At 39.2% G+C, this 18,896-nt stretch overlaps 1 protein-coding gene across 1 annotated transcript in view; it reads right to left on the bottom strand.

Moving 5' to 3' along the window:
* Window positions 1–18,896, bottom strand: part of PTPRM (protein tyrosine phosphatase receptor type M) — a gene marked incomplete at its 5' end in the record, with an annotated part of 481,602 nt that overhangs the window by 425,468 nt on the left and 37,238 nt on the right. The gene's annotated exons all lie outside the window — the stretch shown is intronic.

Raw genomic sequence — 18,896 nt, 5'->3', positions numbered from 1 at the left:
CCATGTTACACTCAGGAGGCTACAATCACAAAAGAAGAGACACACATTTTTGTCCTGCTGCTAGAGAGCAAAGCCACTATAGCTCTTCATGACCCTCAACTAGATGGACATATGTTCTTCAGCAATCAAAATCCACAGCTGACGAGCTTTCGCTACCCATTGTTTTCAACCATAAAAAACAATACAACTCCCCCCCCCCCGCCCCGTGCTCACTTCCCAACCAAGCAGGCTACAGTTCAGCCAGTCTTCAGCCTGCAGGAAGCACCTGCAAGACAGGGAACCCTGTAGGATTCCATTTAAACGTGTCTGCATCGCACAGAGAAAGTGCATTGCCACAGCTCCACAAGCTGCTCTATACCACGCACGGGAGCATCTGAAGGGAGAAGCAGCAGAACACCGGAAGCCTCATTTTCTTTTAATTCACCCTTATCAGTGCCATTTGTATCTTCTTTTCTGTGGGTTTAAGTAGATAAAGATTATTTCCTATTCCAAAAGGCTACCCTCCTCCTCTTTTCCAGATTATGACGTCAGTGATAAACCCACGCTCGCAGCATGGGATAGAACACCTGACTGTAGATTTCTGATGAGTTCGGTATTTCCTTCTTAATATAAGTCATCCTCAGAAGTATAAATGAAAAAGTAAATCTCAGTCCAAACGCGACCTGATTCTGTATAAATGCACAATGATTTGAGTTGCCCAAGTATCTCCTTCCCAATTAAGGGTCGCTAACAAGTAACAGCAGATTTCAGGATGAAATCTCTGCACAATATTAGTGCTGTTAGTAACAAAATCTACACTAAAGTATACCAGTATCATCAATTGAAATTATATCTACTTTAATCCACCCTTATTTCAGAGCACAGTAGGTATCAGCAAGGAAGAGGAGACCCTCCCCCTCCCTCATGTTTACAGAAAAGATCTGGAAGAAACAGAGGGGGAAACTAGGTGATGCAAAGGCGTGTTTTGCTTACTGGTATCAAAGATGAAAGCTAGGATTTTTGGTGAATACATCAATCAAGGGGCTCATCTCTCCTGCAGTGATTCACATAGTAGCTGTGGTTCTTAGGAACATCAAGTTGTGTCCCCTATCAGATCAGAACTGAGATTATCACCAAGGTACTTTTCTTTCTCCATTAAACTGACCAAAATTCTAACCTGTTACCATCTGCCAGTCATAGAATATGCAAAAAATACATAGAAATTCTCCCCTAAAGACTCTTTGGTCTACAATGTGACTTTGTATCTTCTCAGACCTCTCAGGAACACCGCAGAAATCTGACTTGGAAAACACATGCACACTAACATTTGGTCTATAAAGGAATGTGGCTGGCACTACACTTTCCAACTTCTGTATTAAGATCCCACCTGAGCAAAACACAGTGGTAAGACAAAAAGCACGAGAGCCTGGAAGATTATTTTACATGCAAAGCATATTTTGATAGTGGTACTGTGTTTGTAGTATAAACTCAGAGAAGAATTATAGGGCAATAAATTGAATACCCGGTATCTATGCTTCATTAAAAACAAACAAATAAGAAATCAACAACAAAAAAGCACTTTATCCTGAATGATAGTTGCATAAGGTCAATGTCAATTAAATCTTAAGTGTTCCTTTCATGGTTCAGCTGGTGGAGCTTCCTATATAATTTTGCTAGAACACACAGCATATAAAATGAGTAATGGAGCTTGTATTTGTATTCTGTCATTCTCTATTACCGTTGTGTACAGAAAACAAGACCCAAACTGTTAGTGATGAGTGAGGTGAAGAAGGGAAATGAAAATGTCAAATGCAGGAAGAAACTGTTAAATGGCACCAAGTGCCTGGGTGAGGTGTTTGTCTACCCATGTGCTGCTTGTCTTTCTCAATCTATCATCAGAAAGGACAAGGAACCTCAGGAGGGATGAATGTCCTAAGTCAGAAGGATGGAGTGGTCTACATCCTTGATTGCCTCAGGCAATAGCATGCTTGCCCTAAACTGTCAGTTTATGGTCTTCACTGCAATCTGCCTCCTGTCAATGTAAAATTCAGAAATTGAAATCCGATGTGACTTGTAGCCTTCAAAAATAAAGACTATAAGTATTTTTCTTTTTCAAATGATAGAACAATGATTACAGGCATTTTCAGGGGGATCACAGCATGGGAGGGGACATACATTCCAGTACACCAGCTTGCCCTGTTTTTCACTCAGACTGATGCTGAGAGGTAAGAGACTGACTGGAAGCAGTTGGCCCAAATGACCATCTGACCATGAAAGAGAAATATGGGCTAGGATGTGAAGAGATGTCCTAATGGAACATGAAAGAGAAAAGCAGCACTGCCATTACTGTCAGTAAGAAAGGACTGCAATAAGAGAAGGAAGTTGATCAAAATAGAAAAAAAAAAGGAGATATGAAGAAACATGATTAGATTTCTGCACGTCATTTCATCTCTCCTGTTTCAAAATAAGCAAAGAGATGACAGACAGGAGGCAGACTAACAGGTTGTATACTCTCCATTGCTCTCAGAGACGAGCAACACAAGCAAAGCTGTAAGACCACAGGCCACCTACTTCTACAAGCGATGCTATCATGACCATGTTGGCAAAGTAGAACTCAGATAAACTGGGATGTACTTTTTTTGCCACTTAAAGTATTTTGATTTTTACAGGTGATACTGGGTGTTTGAATACACGGCAACCAGTAGAGGTGTCTATGAATGTCCACTTCAGAATGGCTGTTTCCCATTTACAGCATGAAACCTCACTGAGAGGATTATATCCTTTTTCCATCACAATAAAGTGATTTAGATTTTATTTTGTTAAATCTTTCTTATACTTAGGGATTTTAATGAGTTATTTTTACATTTTCTAAGAGTATTTCATAAATGAAGGCATATTATTAGCATTAAATAGTCTGAAATACTATTGTACCAAAAACCACAGAAGCCATCCCTCAGTCATCCACAGAGGAGAATTTGAAGCATAGATCTTTCAGTACTTTACCAAGAGACACTAAAATTTTAGGGTCTTTATTAATTAAATTTCATTAAATCTGACCATACCCAGGTCTTGCATTAAGTTTTAATTTTAGGGAATTCTCACTAATTTACTGTGTAGCCAATTAGAACAACTATATTTTGAGATCTCAAGTAACAACTTCCACTTACAGTCAGTTTACAACTTCAAAAAGATCATTTTATGTTGACTTTTACAGTCATAAAAGTCAACCACACAAAATCTTACAAATTTTATACTCAGAAGCATCCTAGATGTACTTTTATCTTTAACCAAACTCCACAGACAGGCTACCATCGAACTGAATGGCAGCCCAGTTAGATCAATGTTTAAAGCATCCAAGACTCGAACTCCATATCTATGTGACAAGGATGAACGTTGAATCTTTTGGTTTTTTTACATGCAACATGTAGGACTGGCAACTGCTATAATGGAGCCAATTGCTCCAAAAGCAAAATTGGAGGTGTACCCTTCACATAACAAGACACCAAAACCCAGGCAAACACATTGCAGGAATCCAGACAACTGGCACCCAGTGCAGTTCCTGTCTTTGGGGCAACTGCATCAGAATCAACAAGATTTTTTTTTTTGAATGACCTCCAGAAACTTAAGTGATGGCTGGCATAGGTTACACCTTGGCAAAGGCACATGCTGTAAATCTGATACAGTCCTCAGAAACTGACGGTATGTCTGGTAAGTTCTTGTGCCAAGCCACCCCATGCTTTCACCTTCTCCCCTACATAGGGAGCAGTGCTTTCAACCTAATAGCCATACATAAACAGGAAATAAAACAGCTGGTAGAAGACTGTCACACAGCATGAGTACCTGTTCTCCACTCCTCTTATGGTGGTGTTTGGTACAAGCATAAAAATAACCCCAAACAGTAAAGCCTAGTTTTTCAATACATGTATTGCTGCAAGAATCTGCAACCTATTTTTAGGTATTAAGACATGTGAAAGCTCCTTAAATGGGGAGTAATTCGAAGAAAGAGCTATTTACACTGATTTTGGTTTTGCAGTGCTACTCCTATTTTTTGTTGGTTTTGTTTTTTAAATGCAAAATTGTCTGAGTATTTCAAATCATCTCTCAGCCTTCTCTACTTACAGACACACAAATATATATATACACACACAAAGTGTGTTATATATGTGTGCATATGTATTTATCTTCGTTCTCACCAATCACTAATTTGGTCTAAGATCAAGTAACTGCATCATCACACCCTCATTCCCTGCACCACCACCCCCTTACCCCCCCAATAAACCAAGCAAAAAACAAAAAAATCCAAGTTAAAAATTAAGTTATCCACCTTACACCCCCACTCCTTGGAAAACAAACCCTAGCAGAAGACCACCCAATTTACTTAAGACCCCACACCCCCTTTCTCTCCCTGCCGAATCCCAGGCTTCTCTCCTTTACCCTTCCACACTCCTCTAGCTCTGACCCTTCCCAGGCTGGAGTTTTACCTCTCAGCAGCCCCCTCTGCATCTCACTACCTCTATTCTAGCAACTCCCAGGACTCTTGTGTGGCAAAATATGCTCTCTCTAAGGCGCACAGGCAACAATTAGGTGGAATGGCATGGGAAGAGTCTCCTGAAGACAAAAGTTACTTTTAAGGAATTCCCTAACAGTGTCTCAATATTCAGTTTCACAAACGGGAGTTCATGTAGTACCACAGCTAGGATTGTCATCCTCCCTCCACCAGCAACGGGGAAGAAGGGAGGGAAGCAAGGCCGGGAGGGCACAGCAGGAGAAAAAGAAATAAGCAGCCTCGATGACTTATGACACCAAGTTTCTCTCCTCGCAGGACTAATCTCCATTTACTCTACTAAGATGGAGCTTCTTTATGGAACACTTCATATACGGCAGGAGATTATTGATTCACCATCCATCAGACAAATATTATTTTTACTTCTAAGCCTGATAGCTCTATAGATATAGAGTTCTACTGGATACACGCAATAAGATTGTTTCTTATTTAGTGGATTATTCTCAGTCGCAATAATACTGTCCCAAATTTAAAAGTAATTCAGCCTCACCCTCATCCCGCTATAACTATCTGTCTTAACAGAGTGTGATCATCACTGACCACATCCAAGTTCCCTCAGGTCAGATGAATTCAAAATGACCTTATGATACTAAAATAATTTCATTTGAAGGCAAGAGAAAGCCCCAGAAGATGCAAGTAAATGGCAAATTTTTCAGTTGTTCCTTCTAACTGCAACAATCACCAAAAGAGCGGCTCGCTCTCAAGACTGGCAGAGTTTCTAAATGAAAAAAAGTGTTCTCCCCCTGGCCCCCAAATGCCAATCAGTGACACCAAGAAAGGCTTGCAAATAGACAAGAGAGGAAATGCAGTTTTTAATTCGGCACAGTGGAAAACAATCCCAACTGCTTTTCCAGCCTATGCAGATTCTGATCATAAAAACATTCTGCTGGTTTTTTTGCCCTTTTTTAAAATAAATTATTCAACTATTCACCAAGACTGGATACTATCTCCAAGACCTTAGCTAAAGATTCCTATTAAGAAAATTACAGCTAGAGCACAAGGGAAGGTATTAACAGGCACAAGGCTGGAAATGCAACCATACCAATTTTAAATTTGAATACACTACAATGTTGCTTTTACACCCCAGCAGCTCCGATGAGTTGCTTAAGGTTCTAGTTAATAAAAGGTCACTCGGTAGTAATTTTTTTTCTTTATTTTTTAATGTCAGAGAAATCCTCAGGGCTGTTGCAAAGAGCTCTGCAAATGCCATAACGTGGAACGGAAGAGAACAGCTTTTGGACTGGGGGTAGGCATCTGTGAGAACCCAAACCTTCTTGGTCCCCAAGGTGACAGTGAAGGCAAAACCACCATACAAACTCATACAGGCAGACAGAGCTACCCAGGGCTACGATGGTCTGCTCTCAGTGCCCTCGCTGAAAACCTGCTCAACACCTTTCCACAAGCTTCTACCTGCCTGTGGCGTGTACCAATCACCTGGACTTGGAGAGGGCAAGGACTGAAAACACACGCGACTCAACCGCAATCCTTCCAAGAGAGTCACTCAGAAGATAAGTGTCTCAGCACAATGAATTAATCATTTCTAGACAGAAACGGTCACACTGAAACAACCACAACGCTGTGTGAAAACGCTGCGTGTCAGTACGTCTTCTTACCATTCCTAGGCCCTGCTGACTCAACATAACCTTAGGGACTGTTACTTAGTTCATGACAGTTCAGCTCTTATTTACAACATAACCCAGGTATGAAATACTTAAGCACAGCGTTAGTGCAACTCAGGGCTGCTTACACAACTTCACTCAGTTCTTAAAGATTTAACAAGCCCAGAGAAATAGTTGTGTTTTAACAAAAAATTTACATTTGATCTATTTTACTTATTCCCTATTTTATGGCTATGCAAAGTCAGAAGGGGGGGAAAGCAACAGAGAAGAGCTACAATTCCTAGTACTTAAAGTCTACTAAATATGAACCAGAAGAAAATGTAATTTAAAGGAAATAAAATAATGGAGAGAAGCAGAACGAGTATTTTCCCTAAACATCTTATCAGTTAATTTTGAGACTTTAGAGGGGTTTTTGAGATGGCAAAAGGAGCGAGTTATAGAATCCTTAGCTCTGAAGTTTTGCTCATCTGTCACTTGACATTTTAGCATATATTTTTCAATTATTCACTGATCTCCTCGTGTTATAAGGCACAACTATAAACTCAGACTTACCTATCTCATGCAGTGCCTTAGTATCAGGATGCCATCCACAAATGCAGAGGTATGCTCTATCAGCCAGCAAAATCAAAGAACCAGGTTTAGAATGAGACTGGTAGCAACTCAAATTACAGCTGCCATCACTATCAACTTCAGCTATAATAAGCATTTATATTATACTTTTAAAATAAATTATCTTGAAAGAAAAGTAGTAATTAGATATTGAATAGCTATGTGGCAAAACCAGAAATTTGGGAAAAAAGTTTAAAAAGTCTCCATCTATTTTTCATGCTATTTTTATTCAAGTTGCCTCAGTAGACAGAACAGTAAATTAGCTTTCCTTGCCCAGTTCTTAATCTGACTCCTCTCACTTACCTGTGGACATGAAGATGCTGCTAAACACTGTAATTACCCTCTAGAAATTGCAGAATGCAAAAATTACAACAGGCAAAAAAGAATCAGAAGGTGAAGTCAGCAAGTTTAAAGATTAAAATCAGTATTTTTTGCAGAATAAAGAAAACCAAGCTATTCTACTTTCATTTTTATTCATAAGATTGGTAGCAGGAAGTGGTTATTCAAAAACATGGAACCCATGAAACTGGGCATCATAGCCAGCATGTTTCCAATTCAGTCTATGTACACTACTGCACTTCTTCCTACATCCTTCCACTGAGGGGAAGGAAAATACCCACACACAACATGATGAAGCTGTGAAGACACAACGCATTTCAGACTGAAGTTAGAAAGACGGTGTGGAATGTACATCTGAGCCAGTTTTGTGCTTCACGTGGTCATGGCCAAAACACAGTAATCAGCTTTCCTTAAAATGCAAACACTGAAACAGCCATCCGTGCCTGTCTCTCCTCCGTATGAGAAAGGTGATGCTGTGGTGCAGCCCCCAGTCAGAAATCACTTTAAAGTCTGAGCAGAACTCCACAGCCCATACACCAGAAAACGTAGCTACACTGACTACCAATGGCACTAACATAATCCTGAAGTAAAATGGCACTTATTTATCTGAAAGCTCTCCTTTCTTTAAGAGACATATAAGTCGCACTACTGTGGCTACAATATATACGATGCCACAGCCAGAGCTCCAGGTATATAGCGGATGAACAATGAATGTGGTATTTTCGAGGCCGCTACTGCAAGGTTGCTATATGGCCAGAAGCACAGAAGGTCTGAAGCTTTTTCTTAATGAAATTACATCTAGGCATTTGTTACCACTGGTAAGAAGTTCACACAAATGGTCGCTTTTAACACCACAGCACATAACTAAAATTTAGTACATTTGTGTTTGCTGAACAGCACGCACAGCTTTTTTGACATTATTAAAGTTGTAGATTACTACATTCATCCTTGTAGGATAACTTATTTGAAATATCTGTAGGTCTCTACATATAAAAAGTAAGACCTGTCATTAACTGTTGTGGTTTTTTTTGTAGAGGTACTGCTGCTATATCCAGCCTAGCTATTCAAAAGCACAGATGATGAGCACTTCATCTGTTGAGTTCACTGACAATAATGGAATCCAAAGGTAAAAGGCTTGTTCAAGCAGTTGCTGCTAATTTCCAGTTAAGAATACAGAGTACGGAGGAAGCCAGTGCACTGAAACAAACAAAATTCCACCTGACTTCACATCATGTGATACATTTCAATATCCAAAAGAGAAGAGGTTCGCTTCTCTCCCACCCACCTCCATACTGCATGCAAACAAGGATCAGTTTGGCCCTAGCAAGGACCAAGACAGGACTGTCCTCATCTAAGCCTCCGTAACCCTTCCAGTAATAGGACATCTGGCAAGACTACATCTTGGCAAGTGGATTTATCTATAGGTCATGGCTGCCCTGGAGGCTGCATTGTATCTTGGCAGCAGAATCAGGACGAAGCCCCCAGCTCCTCAATTTCAGTTGAGTGGAGCCACCAGCACGACCCATGCTAGGGACTATGCATCCACCCTGCAGCAGGAGGGCTCAGGAAAGAATTTTCCATGGTGGGGCAGACCCTGCAACGGCTGTGGCTCCTTCAGAGGCCTCTTCCTGACACACAAGGCAAAGGACGATAGGCTGCAAGTGGTAATTTTCATTTGATGTAGCTTCGGCACATCTATCAAATATCTTACAGGTGAGATTGGAGGGAGTTTGAAATCCAAATGATACAAAAGAGACTAGTGAACTCAGAGGCAAAGCCAGTGGGTGACCTGTAACATGAAGCAGACTTTGAGCTTTAGGAAAAGTAGGCAGAAGCTATCCAGCCACAGTGGACAATCTCTCCTAACTGTGCAGCACCACCCTTAGTTTGGTATTACTTCATAATCGACCTAATGCTGCCAATACTGATGAACTACGGTTCATTTATGCCTGGTTGTGATTATATACACTGCTATCTGTCCTTCAGTCCTATGAGATCTTTCTCTACCTCCCCAATCGCCACACGAGCCAAACAGGAGTGCAAGACCGATCACTTCAGCCATGACAGCACTTACAGTGTTCTTGTGAAAGTACTATTCAATCCGAAGGAGAAAACACCTATAAATCGTCCTTTATCTCTGTAAGGGCGCAACAATCTGCAAGTTCAATATACTGCGCAAGTCTCAAATTAAATCAACTGCAAGCATTTTGAAGAGTTCTCATTTTTAAAAGCTAGTGCTTCAGCACAGAAATGATACAGCTCCTTCTAAAAGCTTACAAGGAATATAAAAACTCATCTCGTTTAGTACAACTGCTGGGTTTCACAAGGAACAGACATTTCAAATGCATTTTGTATTAATGATAATAATAACCTACACGCATTTAACTATTAAAAACAAAACTGAGCTCCTTTCACTATGAATTTGCTATCCGATGTCTTACAGCTACATTTAAAATAACTGCCCGTGATGTTTCTTGCTTATGTATGCATATAAAACTGTTCAGGATTAAGTCCTATAGGGATTTTCCAACGTGAATGCTGGCAAGTATTCTCAGAGTCTGTTGATATAAAGGGATACTTTGTAAAGTTACTTTGTGGAGTTGGGTTTATTTTAACTTGGTAAAACAAATATTTAGGAAATACAAGGTATTAAATGATTCATAGCAGAGGGAAATATAAACACTATCAAAAATACACAGCCATTACTCAAGTTTATGTAAACCGCAATACCTGTTTACCAGCTTAAAGGTACAGGACAGCAAAGCTATCACTTGCTTTTAGAGCATCAAGCACAGGCCGTGTATCTGCTCTGATGCTCAGCTCTACTGCCACTGCTACTAGCGACACATTCAGCCTGGTGCATCAGAGGCTAATCCCCAGGTTTAAACCACTGATTCCCTATTATCTCTTGGTCTCAGAATGTGCCACATCAGAAATCTGATGGATTAATGAAACACTGCTACTGCTAATTGCTGACACAGGAGTATATTTAGGGGACTGAGGCAATCACAGGAATAAGAAAAACAATAATCAAGAAATAAATAGGATGAGAGAGGGGCTTCCTAGTCTTCCCCTGTGCTACATTAATCACTCATGCTATATCCTGTTGTGAAAGATCACTAAACATATGCTTTATCACTTGGTCCCAAACAAAGCAAGGCTTTTCCATATTAAGTGTTCTTTGGGTTTAGCAGCTGTATGACTAACAACCAAGGATACTAAACACTGACACAAAGCAAAAACTAAGTAAATGCTTTTACGTTTGCTTCCTGTAAAACTCTGCATAATGCAGGAAGAGGCTAATGAAAAATGAGAAACTACAGAAAATTTGTGGCTTGATCCCTAGGAAGAAGCACAGGCAAATCTGCAAGAGTGCATTGATCTGCCTTACTTCTACGGATATTAAAAAAAATTAATAATCTAAGCTCATTATAAAACCAAAATGCAGTAACACAAACAATTTCACTGAGTAGGAATCACGGCTTATTTTGCTGAACAGCCTTGGTTCGTTGTCAAGACCTGTAAAGGGGGCAGACATGTTTTGTTCTGAGGAAATCAACAGAAGTCATCCCTAAATACAGAGACACCTCAATGCTGATGATCAGTGTACTCAGCACTTTCATGCTCTCACCGATTGCCCACTAACAGCACAGAAGTTTAGTAAGCTTGGTAAACTTGGATCCAACTTCCTCTAAAGCCCCTCACAAAAAACACAAAAAAAGAAAATGTATGATGGAAATAGGCAGACTACTGAGAAATATAGAACAGATTTCCTTTATATTCAACAAAATACCAGTCATTTTTTGTGATCCACCAAACACAGAGGTGCAGTTGGTATATCACAACTGATAGAAACAAAACCAAAAACCAAAACCATGACTACCACGCACACAGGTGAACAGAAAAATGTCCTGCCATTTTCAAACCAACTACTGAATTGGATGACTATTCAATGACAGTGAGAAGACATGCATCAAAAACCTCCTTTCCACTGCCTACGTGATGAGAAGACCAGACCTTGTCATGGGAAGACAAGGCAACACACGGATGAAATTCGAAGATATCTCAAAACATTCATTTTGATCAGAACAAAGTTTTAGTGTTTACACATCCTGCTTCTAAGTCAAAGGTAAAGTCATTAATTAGTGAAATACATGTTGACTAATTCCTTATGATTCTGTGCAATGACCTGAACACACAAACATCCACTTCTATGTTTCAATTAATGAAAGTCTAACCTAACAGTGGTCTCCCAGTACCACACACTGTTCAGGATTTCCAAAATTCATAAACCTCTCAAACTTTTAACACCTGCATGCAAAACAAAGTGTCCGTGAGAGGCAGCACTCTGAAGGAAAACCACACGGGGCTTGTGAGCATGGGCTACACCTCACATCACCACCCACCAACAGCCAAGGTGCAGAACTGACCTGGATCAGTAACTTTGCCACAAAACACACCCAAAGTGAAGGGAATTACAGCATTTAACACCTTTAGTATCCCCCAGCATTATCAGTGCCTTTACTGTGGTTTGATACGGAAACTCTTGTGGCTTTTCATGACCAAAAGCGGTTGAAATTAGTCCCTGTCATCAGCAGATTACTGCTCATAAAACTTCTTACTCCAGTGCAAGTAAGAACTTGAACTTAGCAATAGGCATCCTGAGAGAAAGTGCACTTGTTTTATCTGAAAGAACATCTGATGTCATTAACCAAAGTTACAAATGTCAACACTCTAGAATAAAGTTACATTAGAGATCTCCCACTACTTAATGGTACTATGCAGTAGAGTTGCTGCTTCTTTTCAATGTTTTGAAGAACTTTTCTAAGTAGAACAGACAAAAAGTATCTGCTAACTGGTCCAGAGATTAAAAGAAAGTGAACAGTGCAGAAACAGTAGTATATTGAAATTCTGATTTATTTCTCTTACCAGACACTTATACTGAAAATATCATTCACATGATCTTACATGTTATTTTTCCATATTCTTTGTTGTTCAAGGACAAAACCCCTTCCATTTTAGAAATGAGTATGAAGTGTCATTAAATTATCTATAACAAGATCAGATGTTATCTGAAGATCTTAAAAAAAGAATTAAGATGCTTTGCTCTAGGAAAAGGAAGAAAAAGCCCAAGTACAAAGACTTGCTGTACTACAACTTTTTTGAATGCACACTGGAAAAAAGGCTGGAAAAAAATCCAAAAGCCTGAGCTAATACTACTGTGCTTGCAATGATAGTTAAGTTTTATAAAATTAACATCTTACTGCTTTTTTTTTTTTAAATTAGGTATTTATGAAAATGTTAACACCTAGAAATGACTAACACAGTAGAGGGAACCTCCTAATATGAAGCTTCTCAACAGTATTACAGTGTGTAGTCTTGCCGGAGGCAACATCTGAGTCACACAACTTCCGGTCATCGCTTCCAAATACAAGTAAGTTAGGACATGAAAAAGAACTGCTGAAGGACAGAAGATCATTGAAGATCCTGAGTAGGGATACTGTTATGGACGCTACTGGATTTGTAGCAAAAGATGGCTTTGAATTTAAAAGCGACCATATTTATTTATTTTTACAGCACCTGAAATTAATCCCCTGGTATTGGTACTAACAGTGTCAAGAAAACAGCCAGTAAACTTCAGAGTACGATGCAGCTCTGATTTATATTATGTCATAGGAATTGTTGCACTTTGGCAGCCTGTCCATCCCAGTAGCAGAAATCAGGATGGTCACATGTGTATTATTACATGCTAGTGAAATGTGTTTTGCTTCAAAGCATAAGCTAACTCAGTCCTCCTCCTAAATAGGTATCACTCTTTTTGGTTTGCAGCTACCCTTCGGTTGTGGCTATGTCAACCGTAGTGCAAATCTCTCACACCAAGCCTTTGCATTAATAACTATGCTGCAGTATTCCTGTGGCAGAGGTGCAAGAGCCAGCAGGTGCTGGAGCACAAGAGTGAGGTTGTTCCTGCACACACACTGGGTGCAGAGCTGGAGAAGGACAGCCAACGTCAACAAGTCACTAAGCATTTGGGCAACATCAATCACTGCACTGGGTATGTGACTCCAGCAGGTCACCCCTGAGCCAGCAACCAGAACCATTCCCAGGTTTAGCACTGCAGTATGTACCTGGGCAGTCTCTGGAATGGAAAGCTGCAACACTGGAAATTGTAGCTGTACAACCTATGGGAGTGGTATCATCATATTATGATGCTCTTTACCACATCTATGACATTTAAGATTCTGAAGTAATGGGATTTTCACCTTTGTACCATAATTAACTTTTGACACATGCAGAAGTTCAATAACTGAAAAGTTTGGAACAGAAAACTATTGAAGATACTTTAGATATGTCAATTTATTGAAATATAACAATAAATAACCTCATCACATGTAGCATTAAAAAAAATTGCAGCAACTTTAGCAATTTTTTAAGCACTTTATAGCTTATGTCCAAAATGTTACCAATTACCTAAATAAATGCTTACAATGAACTGGGACTTTTTTCCCCAGACCACATTTCAACTGACTTTAATACTTATTATTTTCTATGCCTGCTGCTGGGGGAATAGTAGCATAAACAATTAGAACAGTGAATGACTGAGTAGGTAGCAATTGATAGATAGGAGTAGAACTTATGGTCATATAAAAATCTTTGGGGGGATGGGAGGCGGGGGGAAGAAAAACCTAGAACAGTGACACTGTGCAATGTCACTTAAACTATTAAAAAAGGTCTTATATCAGAAATCTTGTCATTTATAATAGTTAATAAGGTGACATTTTAGTGCTTCAAAAACCCATCCCTTCTCTTTTAATTCAACAGATAAATTAGTTGAATACTTATGTGTCATTGCATTTCAGCTAATCTTTCCATCTAATAAAGCTGTAACAGTAATTTTAACTGAAATTATCATCCAAAAATGGTAAACTTGTCATTTTTCAAAGATCAGATTTTCAAGGGTTTTTTTTCAAGACTAATAATATCCATTATTTGCCACAATTCTCTTTCAGGCTTTTTCAGATCACACCACGATGGCAATACCTTTTCTACTGGGAAACATTTATTAGTCAAAATCTGACTGTGAACTACCAAAAAAGATATTATTCCTTCCCATTTTACTACTGTTCTGAGAGAGCAACCATATCACCTCTAATATTTAGAATAATTACTTGTGGTATTATATCTACTCCTGACTAGAATGGTTACATTTTGATTCTAAAGTTTGTGGGTGGAATATAATCAACCCACTATTATTCAGCAAAATTGAACCACAAAATATATAGATGGAACTTTTTCCCCTAGCCCAGTAAAAGCTATTTAATTATTTAAAAATTCAATTTAATTTTTGAGGACATATACACAAAGAGAATCTTCAGAGACAATAGTAATGTCTCCTCTGCTTAATTTAGTTCTTTAAATTAGTATTGCAGTCCTAATGTTTTCATTATTTGGACTTTAATCTGCTGATTACTTTGTTGATGTAGGTTTATTAATGAATGGGCTTAGTGCCCCCAATTAGTGCTTTTAATTATTGGTTCCTTGCTGGATTTCTTCCTTTCCTTTGTAGTTGGTAGACAGCCTTCAATTGCAGGTTTGTTTAGGGGGTTTTTTTATTGTTTCCTCTGGTTTTCTTAAAGATAGTGCGTTTGCTTCCATAACAAGTACAAAAGTATATTCATAACAGCAGCAAGCATTAAACACCACTTTCACAACTGGCACTCTTACCAAGGTCATTACATTTAATATTCTTTATTCCCCCATTCTTTGTCTTCTCTTTGGCTGATGTTCTGACAGACAAAACCTCATTCACACATCTTATTTTCACTTGACTCCTCTCCACGTTATAAAGTAGTTCTTGTAAGAGTCACAAGGTTACACTGGCCACAAAGGGGTACATATGTTTACTCATGCTATTGCTGATTTTCACTATACAGCTGCTGATTTCCAAGGATTCAGAGACTTATTTGTTAGGGGGAGAAGGATGGAGGCGTGGGGATTGGCAGCACCAAAATTAATTTTGAGTCAGCTACTTAGGAAAACACTTTTCTTTTTGTATTACACTCTGGCAGGGCTTTTCAGCAGGGGATGCCTAACGTTGAAATTGGTTGATTCTGCAAAACTACACAACACTGACCTTCAGAAAAAGACGCAAAATGTTCCACTTCTCTCAGGATTTTTCAAGGAGATGATAGCTATGAAGGAACAAGCAGACCAGGAAGGCCTGTAGCTTTCCGGAAGGCAGCTGTTCTTCATAAAATATTTTTGTTTCTTACACTAATAGTAGTACATTTCAACTGCCGGTTCAGTAAATATTTAGGAATACTATTCTATTTCAGCTAACTTAAGTTTCCTTTCTCCTTTGTAAGATTCTGATTTCAAAACCCCTTGTATTTTCGTGGATTTTTTTGAGTTCAGGCATGAACTAAAATACAAGCAAGATAGAAATTCCTACAGCAATTCAACTTCCATGCACAACCCCCATTAGATGCCATACAGTCTAAAGCAAAGAATTACGAGCTTACATTATGGTGGCAAGCTGCATCAGGGTAAAGGTCTTAAATGGTACTGTGCCTGTCAACATGCAATTCAACTCTTCCGCTTTACATCACAACAGAAAGTTAATAACCCAGCAGCCAGACACTATATCTAATGTTTAAATTTAACTATGTTGAGAGTAGCACCGCTACTTTTTCATGAAACCTTATTTTATGTTCTTAAATTTTTAAGCAGCATCCAAGTTGCCAAGGTTTTCATCCACCCAATGATCTACTGTGTTTCAGTTTGAGGTATCAATTGAGACTCATATGAAAACTTCATCTTAGTTACTGCCCAAATTATCTAGCTTCAGAGCAACAACTGCCTTCTGAAAGTAAGTCTAGCTGACCTTTACCTCTCCTGTCTAATACAGAATTAGTTCCATTCATATAAAAGACAGTACAGATTCCAGTGTTTCTCTTCCTCATTATTTGGGATGGGGAAGGAAGGTAACTTAGTGAAAACGTAGCAGTCTTGAAAAGAAATGCAACTTGGCAGGAATGCAAGCAACCTTGGTATTTCTTCTCCTACCCTCTTTATCTTTTTTCCCTTGTTTTAGGTTTGTTCTGGGTTTGCTGTTTTGTTTGGGATTTTTAACTACCATGAAAATATATAATCTGTGCTTTGGATGACTAAAAAAGCAGTGACAGACTGATCAGCTAATCATATTCTTCAATTTACAACCTCAGGCAAATGACCATAAACACTGTGAAATATAGGTTTCAGCGAGTCCAGATAAAAGTAATAATCCAATAATGTTAACTGTCCTCAGCACACAGCAGAATGTTAGCGTATTTAACAACAGCTGTGAAAGAAAATGGAACAATGAAGAGCCAAAACAGCTTTCTCAGAAGCCTTCTCCACTACACACCACTGAAAAGCAAGTTCTATCACGGGTATCTGAGTTTGGTCAAAGTTAAAGGAAGAAAATCAGCACTTTGGCTTTTTCCAGGGTGGAATAAACACAAGTTCTAAGAAACAGCCCAAAATTTCCTGCCACAAATTATCACAGCTCATCACAACTTTCATAAAGTTTCCCTGAAGCCCCCTGATGCTCGGTGATGTATCCCATCAGCTGCAACAGAGAATCCCACAGTGACAGTTCCAGGTGCACAAGCAGCCAGCCAGGCTACAGCTCAGCATCTGGAGCAGCGGCTACTTCCCCCGGCATGAACCAACTCGCATCTCTTCCCCTTATTCAGTCACAAATTTTCACGCAGCTAACAGGAACTAATTACCTCCGAGGTTTTATTCACCTGCTCAATGCAGAGAAGCAAGTTCCAGTATTGCAATGAGGGACTGACAGAGCAACATGCATAGCACTCACATATATCTCACCACTTAGGACAGTGACCCGCTGATACAACCCATCTTGCAAAGCTAAAGCTTTTGTTTCTGACTCAAGGTTTACATAAAAAGAGTGTACAGCCAAAATAATCCATCCTTAATTATGCCTGAGATTTCCTGACCTTTGTGTTCAAATAGCACACTTGATGACAGTAGGGTGCAAGATTACAAGCCAGTTTTCATTAGCTACATCAATATTAATCACATAGCTATAAATCCCATGCACTGCAATTCCCTGGTCAAATTCCAGGGGAAGTTGGTTAAAATTACCCAGCTGTATTACTAAGTGCCAAGCACAGCTCGATAAACCTGATGAAGTTACTGGTTGCTCCTGATCATTTGCTAGGGCTGAGGAATTCAAAACCAGGAAATGATGTCAAGTTATGCAGTTCATTAAATGAAGATGTAACCAAGGCTCAGTTTTTCAGGCCTGCTTTAGCCTCCTCCTACAAGGAGCACTAGGAAAAGCAGCCAAGGCTGCAGATATTTGTGTCTGTGTACCATATAGACAGGAGTTTTCTGTCTCTACAATAGCAGGGATTCAAGTCCCACACTACATGCTGGGTTCAAGGAGGAATTAGTTGTGGGAACTGCTACAGCCTGGAGCACAGAGGCAGACAGACCAACCCACATACACCCACCCCCAGTCCCTTCTGGTAATACAATCTACAAATCATGTAACAATTTCCATAACCCAAAAGCCAGATTAGCTTCCTTTGAAAGGAAAGAGAAACAAAAGAAGGAAACCAGCCTTTAACAGGCAGTTAATCTCTTAACCTTCCATATTTTTTGTTCAAAACCACTTTTCCATTGCAATTTACCATTAAGCCCAAAGCAGAAGGAAAGCCTTCACCTAGTAAAATCAACTGTTCAAAACAGCAAATTATGTTTATTTTTCTAAATAAAGGTCCATGTGATCTCCATAGGAAAGGACATGGACTACTAAAGTGGAATTTCTGGGCAAAATTTCACTAAAGCTCTTCTACTGGTTGCAGAGGTCAAATGTGTGGATACTAAAGCAACAAAATGCATGAAAACCAAAAAAGGTTTAAGAGGGAACAACCCTAGAGGTTATTCATATTTAACTGGCAGAAATATAATTGGTATCCTCTGGATTTTTTTCATGAGCTCTAGCAGCTTCCAACACTGCATACGGCATTGTGTTCTTCGGAAGGTAGACGCCAAGTATATGTTATCATGCATACACAACTTTCTGCTTTAGCAAAACAGTCAAACACATATTGATCTAATCACCACAAGTTTAAAAGGTGAAGAGATTACAGAATTCACTATTTCCATAGTGAAGGAATGACGGCTGTTAGAATATGACAGTGAGAAAGCAAACACTTCTGAGTTTTTTGAGCATTGTTAATTTCAACCACAGCTTCAGCAATACCAAGGGGGACAAAAAAAAATCCCAATTTTAAGCTATAAACTTACTCAAGTAATATTAAAATGCTGGGCAACAAATGAGCCAAGTTAACAATAATGTGTAAAACCCACAGATAAAAGACATTCCTGAAACATTCTTCTCTTACATTCTTTAAACAAAATAATTGATAGATGTATACAACATATTAACAATAGAGCAACACAAGAAATTCTGGGTTCTCTCCAAGGTGAACACTTACTCCTCAGGTCCAGTGCCAATAGGCCTATAAATTGTCATCAGCAACAAAGAGAGCGCTGTCACATCATCTAGCTGGGTTGCCTCTTGGTAAGAGTGACCCTGAGCTCAAAATTTCCTGTTACATGCTTGCAGTGCAGGAGGCCCGGAAGACTTCTTCATGAGAGCACCATTAAGAGTGGGTTTACTGTGGAAAAAAAAGCTCTAAGACACTGACTCAGTCTGCCCTGGACTATCTCAAAACCGGTAAACAAAGATTTAACCCTAATTGGTGATT

Source organism: Gallinula chloropus (assembly GCF_964237585.1).
Source record: "Gallinula chloropus genome assembly, chromosome: 2".
NCBI classification, from domain to species: Eukaryota; Metazoa; Chordata; class Aves; order Gruiformes; family Rallidae; genus Gallinula; species Gallinula chloropus.
Note: the sequence above shows the minus strand (reverse complement) of the source record. Positions and strands in the feature narration are given on the sequence as shown.